Here is a 21,040-nt window from a genome sequence, read left to right on the forward strand (position 1 = left end):
CATTCTTTTATGAACTTTCACATTGCCAGTGAAATACGTAAATTTCACGCACTTTCAATATTGGGCCAGAATTTGGTGACTTTTTGGATATGCTAAGACCCCCTAAAGGCCAGTCAAAGACGCGGAAGAAAAAAGAAAGAAAGAAAGCGTAATTAAAGCTGCAAGCAGCGTCGTTCGGCCCTCGCAGCGAAGCAGCTCGCCCTCCTTCCGCACCCCCTCCGCTCCATCCCCGACGCTCTCCAAACCCAGCTCTGCGCTTCTCCATCCTGTCCGGCAGCCGGGAGCACCAGGGCACGTCTGGCAGAACAGACAGTCAACCACCCCGACACCAGAAACCGTGAATGGCCTCCTCGTCCACACCTCACCCTGACTCAGCATCCCCTCTGAGCCCACCATTACACGTCTCACCACTAGGAGATACTCTATCTTTACCACACTGGTGATGTGATGTTCAGTCTCGGGCAAATCGGAGGCTGTTTGTGGAAGTTACAGTCAAACGTAAGGTCACAGCTTCACGCCAGAAATCGCCATGGCATCAAAGCCCCTCCCTTTCTGAAAAGCTATCAGATCTGAATGGTCATTACAACATCATGAAGACAGTGCATGACCTTAGTGTCATGTTGACTAAATTAGAGGGGACAAATATGGGCATTTCACCATAAAACAGTAGACTTCCTGTAGTCAGGGGGCGGGGCTTAGGTGATGTCAGCTGTCCACATTGTCACTGTCTTCAGATGTGGTCAGTGATCACACAGACAAAGTTTGAAATTGATCTGATCATGCACATGGGAGTTATTAAGTCAAGTAACGTAATGGCGACTGGTCAAAGTTTGAGGCTTAGCCACGCCCACACCTTTATACTTATTTAAAATCCGACGGTTGAATTTTTTCCTCTATGTCTTAAGAGTATATAGCAGGAGTTTGAAGGTGATCGGTGGAAAGGACGACGAGACATCATTCTCCTAATAACGTGTGGGAAAACCACTAAATCGAGTACTTGGACCAAAATGGCCGACCTCCTGTGCGACATTGGACTTGGCTCCAAGAGACTTTTTTGTAGGTCCTGAGACACTACATTAGTGTGCCAAATTTCGTGATCCTCAGTCAAAGCATGGCTTGGGGCTGATAGTTTTAATGGTCCTAGGGGGCGCTATTTCAGAAAATAGGCCACGCCCACAAACTTCAGCTGTCCAATTCTATTAGGGGTCAGAGTAAGATCACTCTCAGAAATTGTGTGGTGATGTAACAATGATTGAAGAAATGAGAGACAAACGTATTTCCATGGCGTGATGGTGAATTTCGCCATGCTCCCAAAGCCCCGCCTTTATTCGAAACCTGCCAGTACTATAAACCAAGTGACCTCAACTTGTCTGCTGCTATTTGCCAGTGATTGCTGGTGATTGGTTAAAAGGAGTCCAATAGGGAGCTGTGAAAAAAAGAGTGGCGTGGCGACAGGTCAAAGTTTGAGGCTTAGCCACGCCCACACCTTTATACTTATTTAAAATCCGACGGTTGAATTTTTTCATCTATGTCTTAAGAGTGTATAGCAGATGTTTGAAGGTGATTGGTGAAAAGGGCGATGGTGCAACACTCTCCAAACAACGTGTGCGAAAACCACTAAATCGAGTACTTGGACCAAAATGGCCGACTTCCTGTGCGACTTGGTGCTTGGCTCCAAGAGACTTTTTTGTAGGTCCTGAGACACCACATTAGTGTACCAAATTTCGTAATCCTCAGTCAAAGCCTGGCTTGGGGCTGACAGTTTTAATGGTCCTAGAGGGCGCTATTTCAGAAAATAGGCCACGCCCACAGGATTTTCACATCACATTTTTTGGGGGGCAGGACTAGGATCACTCCCAAGAAGTTTTGTGGCGATATCTTTAGAAATGACGAAATGGGAGGCAAACGTAAGGCCTAAGCGGTACGCCTGACTTCGCCGCGCCGCCACAGCCCCGCCTTCTGCAGAAAACTCCCATAAAGTGACGCCAAGCAACCCCAACTTGTCTTCAGTTACCTGCTACAAATTTGGGGTGATTATTTGAAAGGGCGAATTTTGGAAAATTTCCCAGTAAAACTTGACCTTTTAAGTCCTGAGGGGGCGGGGCTTGTGTGACATCATCTATCGACCATTCATTTGTCTTCGGGGGGCGATGGCAATTGTCCTTAGAAATTGTTTTAACTGTAATTCTTTCATTTGTGAAATTATAGCAATTTGAATTTTTTTGGCGAGTGCTCGAACTTTGAGGCCTGGCCCCGCCCCTTCAGTATTTACGAAAAGTCAATTTTATTGTCTCATTTGAATCGTCCATCGCTTCTGTTCGATCTCGCACTATTTTTGAGACGATGGTGCGAAAAATGACCAAACTGTTCAACCAAATATAGACCCTAGAATTGGCCAAAACGGCTAAAAATCCTCATTTCAACCCAAAATGGCCGACTTCCTGTTTTATATTGACCATGGTTGCAAGAGGCTTTTCTGTGCGGACTGTTGAGTATTATCAGTATACCAAATTTCATAACTGTACGATAAACTAAGCTTTATGGAGAGGGGTATTTTTCACTTTCTAGGGGGCACTGTCGAGCCACTTTTTTATGAACTTTCACATCGCCAGTGAAATACGTAAATTTCACGCACTTTCTATATTGAGCCAGAATTTGGTGACTTTTTGGATATGCTAAGACCCCCTAAAGGCCACCCAAAGACGCGGAAGAAAAAAGAATAATAATTAAAGCTGCAAGCAGCGTCGTTCGGCCCTCGCAGTGAAGCTGCTCGCCCTCTGTCCGCACCCCCTCCGCTCCATCCCCGACGCTCTCCAAACCCAGCTCCGCGCCGCTCCGTTCTGGCCGGCAGCCGGGGGCACCAGGGCACGTCTGGCACAACAGAAACATCAACCACCCCGACACCAGAAACCGTGAACGGCCTCCTCGTCCACACCTCACCCTGACTCAGCATCCCCTTTGAGCCCAGCATTACACGTCTCACCACTAGGAGATACTCTATCTTTACCACACTGGTGATGTGATGTTCAGTCTCGGGCAAATCGGAAGCTGTTTGTGGAAGTTACAGTCAAACGTAAGGTCACAGCGTCACGCCAGAATTTGCCATGGCATCAAAGCCCCTCCCTTTCTGAAAAGCTAGCAGATCTGAATGGTCATTACAACATCATGAAGACAGTGCATGACCTTAGTGTCATGTTGACTAAATTAGAGGGGACAAATATGGGCACTTCACCATAAAACAGTAGACTTCCTGTAGTCAGGGGGCGGGGCTTAGGTGAAGTCAGCTGTCCACATTGTCGCTGTCTTCAGATGTAGTCAGTGATCACACAGACAAAATTTGAAATTGATCTGATCATGCACATGAGAGTTATTAAGTCAAGTAACGTAATGGTGACTGGTCAAAGTTTGAGGCTTAGCCACGCCCACACCTTTATACTTATTTAAAATCCGACGGTTGAATTTTTTCCTCTATGTCTTAAGAGTATATAGCAGGAGTTTGAAGGTGATCAGTGGAAAGGACGACGAGACATCATTCTCCTAATAACGTGTGCGAAAACCACTAAATCGAGTACTTGGACCAAAATGGCCGACCTCCTGTGCGACATTGCGCTTGGCTCCAAGAGACTTTTTTGTAGGTCCTGAGACACTACATTAGTGTGCCAAATTTCGTGATCCTCAGTCCAAGCATGGCTTGGGGCTGACAGTTTTAATGGTCCTAGGGGGCGCTATTTCAGAAAATAGGCCACGCCCACAAACTTCAGCTGTCCAATTCTATTAGGGGTCAGATTAGGATCACTCATCAGAAATTGTGTGGCGATGTCACAATGATTGAAGAAATAAGAGACAAACGTATTTCCATGGCTTGATGGTGAAATTCGCCATGCTCCCAAAGCCCCGCCTTTATTCGAAACCTGCCAGTGCTATAGACCAAGTGACCTCAACTTGTCTGCTGCTATTTGCCAGTGATTGCTGGTGATTGGTTAAAAGGAGTCCAATAGGGAGCTGTGAAAAAAAGAGTGGCGTGGCGACAGATCAAAGTTTGAGGCTTAGCCACGCCCACACCTTTATACTTATTTAAAATCCGACGGTTGAATTTTTTCATCTATGTCTTAAGAGTGTATAAAAGATGTTTGGAGGTGATTGGTGAAAAGGGTGTTGGTGCAACACTCTCCAAACAACGTGTGCGAAAACCACTAAATCGAGTACTTGGACCAAAATGGCCGACTTCCTGTGCGACTTTGCACTTGGCTCCAAGAGACTTTTTTGTAGGTCCTGAGACACCACATTAGTGTACCAAATTTCGTACTCCTCAGTCAAAGCATGGCTTGGGGCTGACAGTTTTAATGGTCCTAGGGGGCGCTATTTCAGAAAATAGGCCACGCCCACCAGATGTTGACATCTGATTCTTTTGGGGGCCGGACTAGGATCACTCCCAAGAGGTGTCGTGGCGATATCTCTAGAAATGACGAAATGGGAGGCAAACATATGTCCACGTCGGTACGCCTGACTTCGCCGCACCGCCACAGCCCCGCCTTCTGCAGAAAACTCTCATAAAGTGACGCCAAGCAACCCCAACTTGTCTTCAGTTACCTGCTACAAATCTGAGATGATTATTTGAAAGGGCGAATTTTGGAAAATTTCCCAGTAAAACTTGACCTTTTAAGTCCTGAGGGGGCGGGGCTTATGTGACATCACCAATCGACCATTCATTTGTCTTCGGGGGGCGATGACGATTGTCCTTAGAAATTGTTTTAACTGTAATTCTTTCATTTATGAAATTATAGCAATTTGAATTTTTTTGGCGAGTGCTCGAACTTTGAGGTCTGGCCCCGCCCCTTCAGTATTTACGAAAAGTCAATTTTATTTTCTCATTTGAATCGTCCATCGCTTCTGTTCGATAGTACACTATTTTTGAGACAATCGTGCGAAAATTGACCAAACTGTTCAACCAAATGTAGACCCTAGAAATGGCCAAAACGGCTAAAAATCTCCATTTCAACCCAAAATGGCCGACTTCCTGTTTGATATTGACCATGGTTGCAAGAGACTTTTCTGTGCGGACTGTTGAGTACTACAAGTAAACCAAATTTCATAACTGTACGATAAACTAAGCTTTATGGAGAGGGGTATTTTTCACTTTCTAGAGGGTGCTGTTCAGCCACTTTTTTATGAACTTTCACATCGCCAGTGAAATACGTAAATTTCACGCACTTTCTATATTGGGCCAGAATTTGGTGACTTTTTGGATATGCTAAGACCCCCTAAAGGCCACCCAAAGACGCGGAAGAAAAAAAATAATAATAATAATAATAAATAATAATAATAAACGGAGCAGATACAATAGGCCTTCGCAGCTTCACTGCTCGGGCCTAATAATAAACGGAGCAGATACAATAGGCCTTCGCAGCTTCACTGCTCGGGCCTAATTAAAGCTGCAAGCAGCGTCGTTCGGCCCTCGCAGCGAAGCTGCTCGCCCTCCTTCAGCACCCCCTCCGCTCCATCCCCGACGCTCTCCAAACCCGGCTCCGCGCTTCTCCATCCTGGCCGGCAGCCGAGGGCATCAGGGCATGCCTGTCGGAACAGAAAGTCAGCCACCCCAACACCGGAAACCGTGAAAGGCCTCCTCGTCCACACCTCACCCTGACTCAGCATCCCTTCTGAGCCCACCATTACATGTCTCACCCCTAGGAGATACTCTATCTTTACCACACTGGTGATGTGATGTTCAGTCTCGGGCAAATCGGAGGCTGTTTGTGGAAGTTACAGTCAAACGTAAGGTCACAGCGTCACGCCAGAAATCGCCATGGCATCAAAGCCCCTCACTTTCTGAAAAGCTATCAGATCTGAATGGTCATTACAACATCATGAAGACAGTGCATGACCTTAGTGTCATCTTGACTAAATTAGAGGGGACAAATATGGGCAGTTCACCATAAAACAATAGACTTCCTTTAGTCAGGGGGCGGGGCTTAGGTGATGTCAGCTGTCCACATTGTCACTGTCTTCAGATGTGGTCAGTGATCACACAGACAAAGTATGAAATTGATCTGATCATGCACATGGGAGTTATTAAGTCAAATAAAGTAATGGCGACTGGTCAAAGTTTGAGGCTTAGCCACGCCCATACCTTTATACTTATTTAAAATCCGACGGTTGAATTTTTTCCTCTATGTCTTAAGAGTATATAGCAGGAGTTTGAAGGTGATCGGTGGAAAGGGCGAGGAGATATCATTCTCCTTATAACGTGTGCGAAAACCACTTAATTGAGTAATTGCACCAAAATGGCCGACCTCCTGTGCGACATTGCGCTTGGCTCCAAGAGACTTTTTTGTAGGTCCTGAGACACTACATTAGTGTGCCAAATTTTGTGATCCTCAGTCAAAGCATGGCTTGGGGCTGACTGTTTTAATGGTCCTAGGGGGCACTGTTTTGGAAAATAGGCCACGCCCACAAACTTCAGCTGTCCAATTATATTAGGGGTCAGAGTAGGATCACTCATCAGAAATTGTGTGGCAATGTCACAATGATTGAAGAAATGAGAGACAAACGTATTTCCATGGCGTGATGGCGAATTTCGCCATGCTCCCAAAGCCCCGCCTTTATTCGAAACCTGCCAGTACTATAGACCTAGTGACCTCAACTTGTCTGCTGCTATTTGCCACTGTTTGGTGGTGATTGGATAAAAGGAGTCCAATAGGGAACTGTGAAAAAAAGAGTGGCGTGGCGACAGATCAAAGTTTGAGGCTTAGCCACGCCCACACCTTTATACTTATTTAAAATCCGACGGTTGAATTTTTTCATCTATGTCTTAAGAGTGTATAAAAGATGTTTGGAGGTGATTGGTGAAAAGGGTGTTGGTGCAACACTCTCCAAACAACGTGTGCGAAAACCACTAAATCGAGTACTTGGACCAAAATGGCCGACTTCCTGTGCGACTTTGCACTTGGCTCCAAGAGACTTTTTTGTAGGTCCTGAGACACCACATTAGTGTACCAAATTTCGTACTCCTCAGTCAAAGCATGGCTTGGGGCTGACAGTTTTAATGGTCCTAGGGGGCGCTATTTCAGAAAATAGGCCACGCCCACCAGATGTTGACATCTGATTCTTTTGGGGGCCGGACTAGGATCACTCCCAAGAGGTGTCGTGGCGATATCTCTAGAAATGACGAAATGGGAGGCAAACATATGTCCACGTCGGTACGCCTGACTTCGCCGCACCGCCACAGCCCCGCCTTCTGCAGAAAACTCTCATAAAGTGACGCCAAGCAACCCCAACTTGTCTTCAGTTACCTGCTACAAATCTGAGATGATTATTTGAAAGGGCGAATTTTGGAAAATTTCCCAGTAAAACTTGACCTTTTAAGTCCTGAGGGGGCGGGGCTTATGTGACATCACCAATCGACCATTCATTTGTCTTCGGGGGGCGATGACGATTGTCCTTAGAAATTGTTTTAACTGTAATTCTTTCATTTATGAAATTATAGCAATTTGAATTTTTTTGGCGAGTGCTCGAACTTTGAGGTCTGGCCCCGCCCCTTCAGTATTTACGAAAAGTCAATTTTATTTTCTCATTTGAATCGTCCATCGCTTCTGTTCGATAGTACACTATTTTTGAGACAATCGTGCGAAAATTGACCAAACTGTTCAACCAAATGTAGACCCTAGAAATGGCCAAAACGGCTAAAAATCTCCATTTCAACCCAAAATGGCCGACTTCCTGTTTGATATTGACCATGGTTGCAAGAGACTTTTCTGTGCGGACTGTTGAGTACTACAAGTAAACCAAATTTCATAACTGTACGATAAACTAAGCTTTATGGAGAGGGGTATTTTTCACTTTCTAGAGGGTGCTGTTCAGCCACTTTTTTATGAACTTTCACATCGCCAGTGAAATACGTAAATTTCACGCACTTTCTATATTGGGCCAGAATTTGGTGACTTTTTGGATATGCTAAGACCCCCTAAAGGCCACCCAAAGACGCGGAAGAAAAAAAATAATAATAATAATAATAAATAATAATAATAAACGGAGCAGATACAATAGGCCTTCGCAGCTTCACTGCTCGGGCCTAATAATAAACGGAGCAGATACAATAGGCCTTCGCAGCTTCACTGCTCGGGCCTAATTAAAGCTGCAAGCAGCGTCGTTCGGCCCTCGCAGCGAAGCTGCTCGCCCTCCTTCAGCACCCCCTCCGCTCCATCCCCGACGCTCTCCAAACCCGGCTCCGCGCTTCTCCATCCTGGCCGGCAGCCGAGGGCATCAGGGCATGCCTGTCGGAACAGAAAGTCAGCCACCCCAACACCGGAAACCGTGAAAGGCCTCCTCGTCCACACCTCACCCTGACTCAGCATCCCTTCTGAGCCCACCATTACATGTCTCACCCCTAGGAGATACTCTATCTTTACCACACTGGTGATGTGATGTTCAGTCTCGGGCAAATCGGAGGCTGTTTGTGGAAGTTACAGTCAAACGTAAGGTCACAGCGTCACGCCAGAAATCGCCATGGCATCAAAGCCCCTCACTTTCTGAAAAGCTATCAGATCTGAATGGTCATTACAACATCATGAAGACAGTGCATGACCTTAGTGTCATCTTGACTAAATTAGAGGGGACAAATATGGGCAGTTCACCATAAAACAATAGACTTCCTTTAGTCAGGGGGCGGGGCTTAGGTGATGTCAGCTGTCCACATTGTCACTGTCTTCAGATGTGGTCAGTGATCACACAGACAAAGTATGAAATTGATCTGATCATGCACATGGGAGTTATTAAGTCAAATAAAGTAATGGCGACTGGTCAAAGTTTGAGGCTTAGCCACGCCCATACCTTTATACTTATTTAAAATCCGACGGTTGAATTTTTTCCTCTATGTCTTAAGAGTATATAGCAGGAGTTTGAAGGTGATCGGTGGAAAGGGCGAGGAGATATCATTCTCCTTATAACGTGTGCGAAAACCACTTAATTGAGTAATTGCACCAAAATGGCCGACCTCCTGTGCGACATTGCGCTTGGCTCCAAGAGACTTTTTTGTAGGTCCTGAGACACTACATTAGTGTGCCAAATTTTGTGATCCTCAGTCAAAGCATGGCTTGGGGCTGACTGTTTTAATGGTCCTAGGGGGCACTGTTTTGGAAAATAGGCCACGCCCACAAACTTCAGCTGTCCAATTATATTAGGGGTCAGAGTAGGATCACTCATCAGAAATTGTGTGGCAATGTCACAATGATTGAAGAAATGAGAGACAAACGTATTTCCATGGCGTGATGGCGAATTTCGCCATGCTCCCAAAGCCCCGCCTTTATTCGAAACCTGCCAGTACTATAGACCTAGTGACCTCAACTTGTCTGCTGCTATTTGCCACTGTTTGGTGGTGATTGGATAAAAGGAGTCCAATAGGGAACTGTGAAAAAAAGAGTGGCGTGGCGACAAGTCAGAGTTTGAGGCTTAGCCACGCCCACACCTTTATACTTATTTAAAATCCGACGGTTGAATTTTTTCATCTATGTCTTAAGAGTATATAGCAGAAGTGTGAAGGCGATTGGTGAAAAGGGCGACGGAGCATCACTCTCCAAACAACGTGTGCGAAAACCACTAAATCACGCACTTGGACCAAAATGGCCGACTTCCTGTGCGACTTTGCACTTGGCTCCAAGAGACTTTTTTGTAGGTCCTGAGACACCACATTAGTGTACCACATTTCGTAATCCTCAGTCAAAGCATGGCTTGGGGCTGTCAGTTTTAATGGTCCTAGGGGGCGCTATTTCAACAAATAGACCACGCCCACCGGAATGTCACATCAGATTTTTTGGGGGGCCGGACTAGCATCACTCACAAGAAGTTTCGTGGCGATATCTCTAGAAATGACGAAATGGGAGGCAAACGTAAGGCCTAAGTGGTACGCCTGAGTTCGCCGCGCCGCCACAGCCCCGCCTTCTGCAGAAAACTCCCATAAAGTGACGCCAAGCAACCCCAACTTGTCTTCAGTTACCTGATACAAATTTGGGATGATTATTTGAAAGGGCAAATTTTGGAAAATTTCCCAGTAAAACTTGACCTTTTAAGTCCTGAAGGGGCGGGGCTTATGTGACATCATCAATTGACCATTCATTTGTCTTCGGGGGGCGATGATGATTGTCCATAGAAAGTTACTTTAACTGTAATTCTTTCATTTATGAAATTATAGCAATTTGAATTTTTTTGGCGAGTGCTCGAACTTTGAGGCCTGGTCCCGCCCCTTCAGTATTTACGAAAAGTCAATTTTATTGTCTCATTTTAATCGTCCGTCGCTTCTGTTCGATCGCACACTATTTTTGAGACGATCGTGCGAAAAATGACCAAACTGTTCAACCAAATATAGACCCAAGAAATGGCCGAAACAGGGTCAAAATGGCCACTTTAGTCCAAAATGGCCGACTTCCTGTTTGATATTGACCATGGATGCAAGAGGCTTTTCTGTGCGTATTGTTGAGTTCTACAAGTGTACCAAATTTCATAACTGTACGATAAACTAAGCTTTATGGAGAGGGGTATTTTTCACTTTCTAGGGGGCGCTGTTCAGCCATTCTTTTATGAACTTTCACATTGCCAGTGAAATACGTAAATTTCACGCACTTTCAATATTGGGCCAGAATTTGGTGACTTTTTGGATATGCTAAGACCCCCTAAAGGCCAGTCAAAGACGCGGAAGAAAAAAGAAAGAAAGAAAGCGTAATAATAAACGGAGCAGATACAATAGGCCTTCGCAGCTTCACTGCTCGGGCCTAATAATAAGAAGAAACGGAGCAGATACAATAGGCCTTCGCAGCTTCACTGCTCGGGCCTAATAATGCATTACAGTTTTGAAGTAACTTGCTTGCCCAACACTGCTCACAAAATGAATTGATGACCCTGCAGCAATAAAAGCCAGAAAACATGAAAAATTTAGATACAGCCCATTTAATTGGCCCATACCTCCTAGGACTGTGGATTCGAATAACTTCTGTCGTCAAACTGCTCAAAAAGCTGTATCATTGCACCAAGATACAGGTAACCGTAACTCCATCAATCAATAATCAATTACTGGAAGCCTATACTGCACATCCTGAGCAACTTTAAAACACAGCCTAAAGATTTTTCACAACCGCCTGCACACTCTGCTCTCCATAAAAACATTATGTGTATCGGTCTATAAATGGTGAATACAAATGGCTTGCTTTTTTTTGGGGGGGGGGGGGGGGGGACTTTATACAGAAGATATGCACTTGATGCTGCAGTGATGGAGCCTAAGTTCAGAAATTCAGAAATGAGCTTCTGAGATCCTAATGAGCGTCCGATGAAACTTCAAATCAGTAAAAAAAAAAAAAAGTTCAAGAAAAAAAGTAGAAACACTGATTTTCAGGAAGTTGTGGTGTTTACTTTATATGCAAAATAAACTAATAAAATGGTTGTATTATTAATATTTTATATGATGTGAAATTTTCTATCTGTGAAGCACTTTTCATGAGAGAAACTATGTAAAGAGACAATCTGTAATTTTTATGTTGATCTCTGGAAATAACAATCGAAATGTTGTTGAAAATTAATACAATTATTTCCAGATGCTGAAAAATATTCGTAACATATAACCATAAAAGTTGGGTCTAAAGTACATGGCAGTTCTAGCATCTTTGGGGGAAGCCATATCAGACACCATATTTCCTTCTGGCTAGCTTGGGGTCCTGCACCTGTTGATGACATCACACTAGATGATTGGCTGGACATAATGACTTACAGAAGTTACATTACCACCTTCAAAAACATTTAGGCAGTAAGAAACATGAATTTAATCACAAAACTGCTAAACTCTTTCCAAAACCAATTGGAAAGAACAGAATTGAAAAAGAGATGCTATTTGGGCCAAGTGGTATTGCCGTAGTACGATGACATCATCAGCAGACGCAGGACCCCGAGCAGCAGCTAAAACTACAGCTTAAAACTACAATCAACATTGCATTCTCTTGATGAAATTAACTGAAGGACCAATAAAGTCTGAGGAGTCACGCCAAGGTTGCATGCATGCTTTTGCTCCACAGGTAACAGCATTTACCGTAATGTGTTTAAAACTAGCAACACGTCGTAATACTACCCTGAAAAGTATATATGCACTGCCCCCTAAAGGCAGGAAACTAAACGTTGCCACTTTAAAAGAGTTCAATCAAAGATTGAGTGAACCCTTAACTTTGCATGTAAAAAGTTGTTAAATTAAATTCAACTATGTTTATTTATATAGCACCAATTCACAACAGGAGTGATCTCAAGGCACTTTATAATGCAAACATTCCAATTGACCAGTTTTCCTAAGGTACAATTAGTTTAGTTCATTATTCCAGTTAGTTAAACATTTTCTGTCTAACTAAACCCAACAGACTGCACTGAGTCACTGACTTGTTGTGTTTGTTACTTTACAGCAGGGATGGATGATCCCGGTCTTTTGATGGCCTCTATACAGCATGTTTTAGTTGTTTCCCTCCTACAACACATCTGATCTCAATCAGCAGGTGGTTAACATGCTTTTCTGCAGAGCTTCCTGAGCTGTTGAAAAGGCGATTCAACCACTGAATCGTATGTGTTGGAGGAGGAAACCACAGCCAGGGTTCCCCACGCCCCTGCTTTACAGCAGTCCTCATACAGCACTAAGCAAGTATGTAGCGACACTGGAGAGGAAAACTCCCCTTTAACAGGAAGTACCCTCCAGCAGAGTCTGGCTCAGTAAGAACAGCCGTTTGCTACTGGGGGTTTGAGAAGAGTTATATTAATGATTATGAGTTGTAATACTTTTTGCTGTTCTTTGCTTGTGTAGAAACACTATATGCAATATTTCCATCAGCCATTGGTTTGTTTAGAAACGGTAACAAAGACTAACCAATCAGAATGAAAATACAGAACTTGTAGTTTAATTTCTTCTTGTAGACCTTATCCAGACTGTGTCTTGATTTTCGGATATAACTATAATGAAATAAAATAAGGACACTTAAAAAAGATAGAATTACTGGTTACTTTAAGTCATTTTTTTTTCTTTTCAGTCACTCGGCAAACGTATGTCTTATCCACCATACACTCACCTTATTATATACTGTGGATTTCACTGATATTCTGCAGGAAACAGAATCAACTTGTTTTTCATGCAAACTCAGCTTGTTTCAAAAACAAACCCCACCAATTATGTTAGGAAAAAAACATCCTACTCATGTTAAGACTAATGGCTAATCCCAAGGCTGTAGCTTCTTTTACTGAATCTGCCACATTTTCAGTGTCTCCCAATGTCCTTCCAGGTTGAAGGACAGAACCACATCATATACTTTAGTCAATCACCAAAGAGCACACACGCTGAGTACTCACATTTACATTTAAATACACGCTTTTAACTGATGCACTTTAGTGCACAGCGACCTGCAACGAGAGCAACAGCAGTTCCAGCTTTTGGATTTCTTAATAGAACAAAGATCAGCAGGAATAACCTTTAAATGCGTCGACTTATGCGGTGGTGAAAAGAGGAAGCTGAGACAAATAAATAATTGGAAGAAATCAGACCTGACAGGCCAGAAAGTTTTTGTTTTTAGTTCTTAAAAGGTTCGCTTCTCTGAAGTGTGCTTCCATTTGAATCTTGAAAAATATCCACATAATAACGTCAAACTAACATCTTCAAGAGCTCCAATCTAAAGCTTCAGGCTATAAACAGGGTCTGTTTGGGTCAGTGTTCTTCAGTCGACTGCTAATACAAACATACAAGTCATTTCATTTCAGAGAGATGTATTTTTGCCTACCTACATCAGTTCTAAAGAAGCAGACTGGGGAGCGTCAGAGGCTTTTAGGTGCATCCCACAGGGTCCAGAGCTAAATGAAAGGTGGTTTGATTTGGCTCTAACTTGATTGGGCTGCTCAAATGTTGCTGTGCTGAAGGAATGCATATCGGTAACTGGTGAATGATATGGTTTCATTCCACCTTCTGTGGATTTATGACTTTAAACCAAACAGAAACCAAATTGGATTAAGGTCCTTTCAACACACAGAACACGGGGTAATGTGTGGTCTAATGCATGGCTTTAGGCAGTGATTCAATAAACATGCTGGGTATTATGTAAGTGCTCTGAGTAGAGTCTGCATTCAGATGAAAGAGGTCATAAGTGAGAACAGTAAAGTACCAAACATTTAACTTTCATTGTTTATTTCAGTCTTTTATTCATGACACAATCTCTAAAATTTACCCTTCGGATAATGATTCCTTTGTTTTCATCCATTTTCTGTGAATGACCACATAAAACAACGCCAATACTCTGCTAAATATATCGTATCTGCAGCAAAGTTAATCCTCTGAGTAGCCACGTACCAAACCCAACAACCTAATACATTTCTGTGCACTTTACATCATGTTTCACTCAGAACAGCCTTTATTCCTCGTAGCACAAACTCAACGCAGTGCTGCAAACATTCCTAAGACTTTGGTCTGTAATTGTTATGATAGCCTCCCACAGATTGGTCATTGGTACATTTATGACGTGAATCTCCTGTTCCACAACATCCAAAGGTTCTAGACTGGGTCTGGTGACTGTGGAGGTCACTGGAGGCCAGTGAACCCATGGTCATGTTCTAGAAACCAGTAAGAGATTATCTGAGCTTTGTGACATGGTGCATGATCCTGCTGGAAGATGGGTCTACTATAGGGATGGAAACTTGAGTAAGCTGTGGTGTTTTGACCATACTCAGGCTTGGGTGTTACTAAGGGATCAAAAGTGGGACAAGAACATCTCCCACCACCATTACACCACCAGCAGCAGCCTGGACTATTGGAACTCAGCAGGATGGGTCCATATATGCTTTCATGCTGACACCAAATTCTGAAGGTTGCAGCTGAAATTCAGCTGTCAGACCAGGAAACACGCTTTCTGATCCTATTGTCCAGTTGTGGTGCACCGGTGTGATTTGTAGCCTCAGTTTCCTGATCTTAGCCAACAGGAATGGCACTCAGTGTGGTCTTCTGCTGTGAAGGTTTCAGATGTGGTTCAGATGTTTCAGGAGCTCTGCAGACCTTTTTGTAAAAAGTGTTTATTTAAATGATTGTAGCCTTTCTATCATTTCAAATAAGTCCACCCATTCTCCTCTGGCCTCTTGCTTCAACGAGGCTTTTTCTTTTGTCCACAGCTGAAGCTCACTGAGTATTTTCTCTTTTTCAGACCAATCTCTATAATCCAGAAGGTTGCGGGTAAAGATCCAAGTTTCTGAAATGCTCGGCCTATCTGGCAGCAACAACCATGTCCATTCAAAGTCACTTAAATCCTCTGCCTTCCTCATTCTGATGCTCAGTTTGAACGTCTCCACATCTAGATCCCTTGAGGCATTGAGTTGATGATATATGGACTAGTGAGTGTATGTGACAAAACACTATACACTGTAAAAAAAATTTAAACAGTGTGGTTTTCTGTGTAGGGAGGACATAATGGTGACTGGTGAGTTTTCAAAGCATCACATCTATATCAAATAATGTTTTTCTTCCAGGAGTTTGGTACAAATTGCCAGCTAAGAAATTACAAAATGATTATCGAGATGGTCCTTTTATTTTATTACTGGGGTAATACCAGTGGAAACCATACCAGTAACAGTGAGTTGCTGCAGTGGTGTTATGCCGTGTTCTGTATCATGTGTGCACACGTTTGGAATTTCCATAAACACCATATATGGAATAATGTCGTTCACCAAGGGGTGATGTAGAGTAAATAATAAAGTTAGTTAGGAAACGCAGCAACAGCATCCATTGGTTGGACTAAAGGAAGGATGCACCATTTATTTAGATCTTTTCCAAAAACAAATGGTCCAGGTATTTGTTATTTCTCCCAAATCCAGAACTGTGTTGGTTTTCAGGATCAAATCAGTGGTTTTAGTCTAATCCTACCAACATCTACACCATATTTAGTTTAACTGGGGTTTGATAGAGAACCCTCTAGGGACCAAGAAACAGCAGTTTACGTGTGTGTGCGGAGTGTGGGTTGGCCTTGTACAAACACTCCAATCCCACATCTCTAATGGATCCATTATTTCCCGCTGTATGGAGATTTCAACGTTCCTATTGAACCCAGTTCAGGTGTTAGCATACATGCACTCTTCAGCTGTCATTCATTAACATGTCATTAGAGCCCTGTGTGTCATGCATTCAGCCTTTATTTACTGGCTCTCAGATTCTGTGTGTCACAGAAAGATTTGGACTGTCAGCACATCTCACTTCTATGCAAACCCATATAGGCTTTAAGGGCTCTCCAGGTGAACATGAAGAGCCTGGGTATGTTTGCTGATTAGATTTTTTTATAGCATACTTGCATATGGAAATCTGATCTTTTATTTTCCAGTCTGGTGCTTTAAGCATCCTATTTGCAGTGTTTGGTACTCCCCTCACCACACACTCCTCTCTCTCTTTTCTCCCACCATGGTTTGTTTTACAAGTCCTCTTTTGGAGGGAACGAGGTCTGTGCCAGTGGCAGTGGGTGTTCAGAACAAATCCGAAGCCGTGCCTCTCCTCTCTGAGGATTTCTTGCAGCCACATGCAGCAGATTCAACAAAAGTAGCTGACAGGTAAATGCTGTACTTATGGTTCAGGGAATTTGTGAGAAATTGTGCAGTGCGTGGCCGGGATTCAGAGTGACTGATGGAGCATCAACATCACACACACGCGCGCGCACACACACACACACAAGCACGCACACTGTAGGGGCTGAAGGACAAGTCAGACTCAGAGGCTGTTTGGGTAAGAAGGAGTGATTGGATCTGACTACATTCACGCTCACACTACACTGACTCAGGCTGGGTTATTAGAGACTCACGCGCAGCTAAACACAATCAGAACGTGAATCCACAACTATAAAGTGCACAGAGCACCTACATGTTCTTGCATTCATTGTGAAAACTCTTTAAATGATAGTTACGCCTAAAAGACCTGATTTTATTTGACAAAAGCAAGTTTTTGTATATATACATATTTTTGCGCAACAGGATGCTTTTTGGTTTCAGGACAGCAAAGCCCCCTCCATCCGTGTTTCACGGTGATGAAACGAGCCTTAAGTGTGATTCCCCTGAAATCCCCATAGCACCCCCCCCCCAGCCTATGTGATCAATCATGCGTCACTGATCCTCTGGCGTCTGCACCGACCGTCTAGCTCAAATGCACCCGGCAGCAGCGCGCTGCGCGTTTTTACGCGCATGGCACAAAAACGCACAGCAACGACTTTCTTTACCGACGCTCCTCCACCCACACACACTCCCCAAACCCTTTTTATGTAAACTGCACTTTTTTTCCCTTAACACTCACCCAGGGTGTGAACGCAGCCCTCCCCGTGCGTTTCTTGATGTTTGAATCCAATGAAGAGAGAGGAGACTGAGCAGCAAATGCGCCACAAAAGGGATAGTGGACGCAGCCAAACGCTACCGACTCTCCTCTCACCTTACTTCTCTCCTCACTCTTCCCCGTGTCCCTGAGGCAAGTTGAATGGCAGCTGCAGTAATCCAGACATCGTCCCCGTCATCAGCACAGAAGTAGTCAAGAGAGAGGGCTCAAGTTCTGCAGCTGTGGGGATTTCTCCTTTCCGACTGGAGATGCCGTTCTGTGTAATCCGCGCTCTCACGCCGTCTGCGGGAGCAGTCCTCGGGTTTGCTTAGCTCCCACGGTTTTTTTTTTTTTAGTTCAAACGTGACTGAAACGCACTGGACTAGTCAGTTTGCTCTGAAAAACAAATAAAATGAGAAATAATCCTCTGAGGATGTCCTCTTTCTAAGTTCTCAGCCAAATCAACTCTCTCCTCAGAGGGGCTGTAGTGCACCTGCGGCCGGAGCGGAGACGCGCAGGTGCCTCTAACTGCTCAGCATCCTCCGCATCTCTCAGAATGTTCCATCCCGCTTTTTTGTCTTTAATATCATTAAAAGGAGTTTGTTTTATTCCCAGTTTCTCTGCGCCACAGTCATCCTGCCGTGATAGCGTCGCTTCTCCGAGAAGCTCAGGCACAAAAAAGATTCTCTTCCCAGCACTCTCCTCTCCTCTCTCTTCCTCTCAGCTCTCCTCAACAAGCCCTGTCCATCCTACTGTTCCAATGCCACGCCCATCTCTGCTGCGATAGGTTGGGAGCCGGAAAGGGGATGGAGGTGATGGGCAAAGGGGCTGCGAACTCGGGGAGACGGTGAGGGGGAGAGAAAATCGGGGAGGGACGGGATAGAGAGGCTGGACCTAGATGGAGAGGATGGAAAGAGAGACGTGGGATGCAAAAGAAGTGGAAGGGAAGAGGAGGGAGGAAAGCAGAGTAAAGGAGGGTGTGTAAGGGTGGGTTCAGTTCATGCACTGAGCTCTATGTGTTCTATGGCTGGCTAATGAAAATGGAAATCCATCCCTCCCTTTTTACCCTCTAATTCACTCAGTGCTTTAGCCAAATGAGTCCATTGCAAATCTGCTTAAACAGAATTCATACCGACACTCACTTCTGTCTGCCGGTCTGCCTGGGTTTCCTCCTCTTTTCAAAATTTGGAGGCTTTCAGCTCCAGCGTCCTCGCTGAGTCTGTGATGAATAGGTAAGTGGCTAAAGGGGAGCAGGAGTGAAGAGCATGTTGAAACTCGTGCCCTGTTGGTGTCAGGAGGGAAATCAGAAAAAGCCTGTGCCTTCTTTGTAATGGAAGCAAATGAGGTGGGCCGGATATTGTTGTGGTACAGCTGCACATGCAGGAGAAGGAAGACAGAATCACTTGAAAGCAACTGGGAGAGGCTTTGATTGATGGCAACGCTTCAGGGAGTGTTTCAGTATGAACTTGGTTAACGTGGAGCTCCACCAAGCATTCATCACCAGCAGGAGTGGGACGCTCACCACAAGCTAGGCAGCATTTTATTTAGAAAGGCACCTGGGGAACATCTTAAACAGGAGTGGTACCCTTTTTTTTTTTGCTCACATCAACGAATCTCCAGAACTTCCTCAAAATCAAAGCATCTGCAGTGAGACAGTAGCAACTTCCAGTTGTTCATTTAGCTTAAGCTGCTAGGCAGGGGAGGCTGCCTGTGGTGCAGAAGATAATACACTACAGTCAAAAATTACATTCTAATTACAGTTAAAGACATTCATAAACGAGCTGAAATCATTTAGACTAAAATGCTTTATTTGGTTCAGAGTCTTTAATAAACTTTAGATAAATTTAAACAAAAAAATGGCTTCACTTGTTGTGTAACATTTGCTCTAAAGACACAAACCGTGTTTAACTGCTTATAATTCAAACCACTAGTTATCTAAAATCAGAATTCATGGATATGAATTTTGTGAACTTTATAAACACAAATGTCAAATGTTTTTGCTTCCCTTTCTAGGATTTGAAAAGCCTGATAGTGTGACATCACACATTCCTGGACTCACCCATCTTCTCAGTGGCTAGTGGTCGTGTCCACCCTGGAACTGGGAGATTGTGTCATGTGGTGTGGGTGGAGATGATGGACCAAGTGTGGTGGAGGGTTCCAGGAGGCAGGAGAGCAGGCACGGATGAAAAATAAAAATGGTTTTAATGGTGGAATGGGAATGACAGGAACAAAACAACAATGACTACAAGCAACATGACAGAATGATCCGACCAACCTGGACCTGTGGTGAGCTCTTCAACATCTGTTCTAGAGGATTATTTTTTCTTTTTTCTCCGTTCAGCAGAGGGAGATACTGACTCAAGGGTTTTTGGCACATCCTACCTGTTTCCGGGGGTGGTCGAACCATTGAGGGGGTTTCGGCGCATACTACTCGTTCCCGGGGTGGTCGAACCCCTTCTCCTCTCCTGCTTTCTGCCCCCGTCCTTTTTTTTCCGATGGAAGCCGAGGATCCTGGAGTTTTGATGGAGGTAAAACCCCCTACGCACGCCAACATTCTCCGGGGTGGTAGGGCTGGTCTTCCTGCTCCATGTTCTGCTTCCCTTCACCCGAGCCTCCGCCTGTTGGATCCAGTCGAGCCACGGTGTGCACCTGCTCAAGACTGTTGTTTGTCGTGTTGTTCCTGTCGTATCCTGTCATTAAACCCATTTTTACTTTATCCGTGCCTGCATTCCTGCCTCCTGGTCAGCTCCACCACACTTGGTCCATCATCTCCACCATCACAACATGACAGATTGGGGTTCAAATCCAAATCATCATACCAAATACTTAAAAAATGGGACCTAATGCCTCCCTGCTTGACTCCCAGCTTTAAGAGGTTGGATTGAGGGACCAAACCACCAAATAGTTCTTGAGCATGGTCACAGCTGCAGCTCACCACTCCTCACAGGGAATGTGGAGATGTATTTCACCAGTGTGTGACTTTATCTCAAAGGGACAGCAGTAGCTCAGGAGGTAAAGTGGGTTGTCCAGGGGTTGGAACGTTGCAGGTTCAATCCCAGTTCTGGCCAGAAAACGCTGCTGTTGTGTCCTTGCTGGTGGTGGTTGGAGGGACCGGAGGCCTCACCTCTCTTAGTGTGCCTCAAGGCAGCTGTGGCTAACTTGCAGCTTTAACCCCACCAGTGTGTGAATGGGTGAATGACTGATTGTGTAGTGAAGCGCCTTGGTGGGTCCTGGAAGTTAATACACAAATATAGGCCATTTACCATTCATCTTGACTTGCGACGGGGGAAAGCTGATGCTGGTTTAGTATCCAGGAAATGGCAGAAAATATTGGGCCATTCCCATCTGTACCGGGTCGGCCTGGGCCGGGTAGAGTTGTTTGTTTACATATCTGGGTGGCTTGGTATTTTTCTGGGCCAACCAAGGCTCATTCTCAGCCCTCTTCTCGAGGGGGTCTGCTTCAGGCCGACCAGGGCCAACACACCCACTGCTGACAGCAAATTCACACCTTCCATTAGAGCAAGCCTCTGATTGGTGGGTAGAATCAGCCCACATGGGCTTAAGACAAGGATGTGTGGAATCAACCGGGCCAGGCTGGGGCCGACTGGAGCTACCCAGCCCGGGCCGACCCGGTACAGATGGGAATGGCCCATATGTTAACTTACTGTTAGCATTAGCAACTCTACCACACATCAAAACTCCTCCAGCCTCATG

At 44.6% G+C, this 21,040-nt stretch overlaps 1 protein-coding gene across 2 annotated transcripts in view; it reads right to left on the reverse strand.

Annotated features, from left to right (window-relative positions):
• The window catches only part of brinp2 (bone morphogenetic protein/retinoic acid inducible neural-specific 2), a 368,978-nt gene extending 350,900 nt beyond the window's left edge, over positions 1 to 18,078 (reverse strand). For both annotated transcript variants that reach the window (XM_054736802.2, XM_054736801.2), the window contains exon 1: positions 17,312 to 18,078. The gene's annotated coding sequence lies outside the window, so the exon portion shown is untranslated. The remainder of the gene's footprint in view (positions 1 to 17,311) is intronic.
• Positions 18,079 to 21,040: the final 2,962 nt, after the last annotated feature.

Source organism: Nothobranchius furzeri, chromosome 11 (genome assembly GCF_043380555.1).
Source record: "Nothobranchius furzeri strain GRZ-AD chromosome 11, NfurGRZ-RIMD1, whole genome shotgun sequence".
NCBI classification, from domain to species: Eukaryota; Metazoa; Chordata; class Actinopteri; order Cyprinodontiformes; family Nothobranchiidae; genus Nothobranchius; species Nothobranchius furzeri.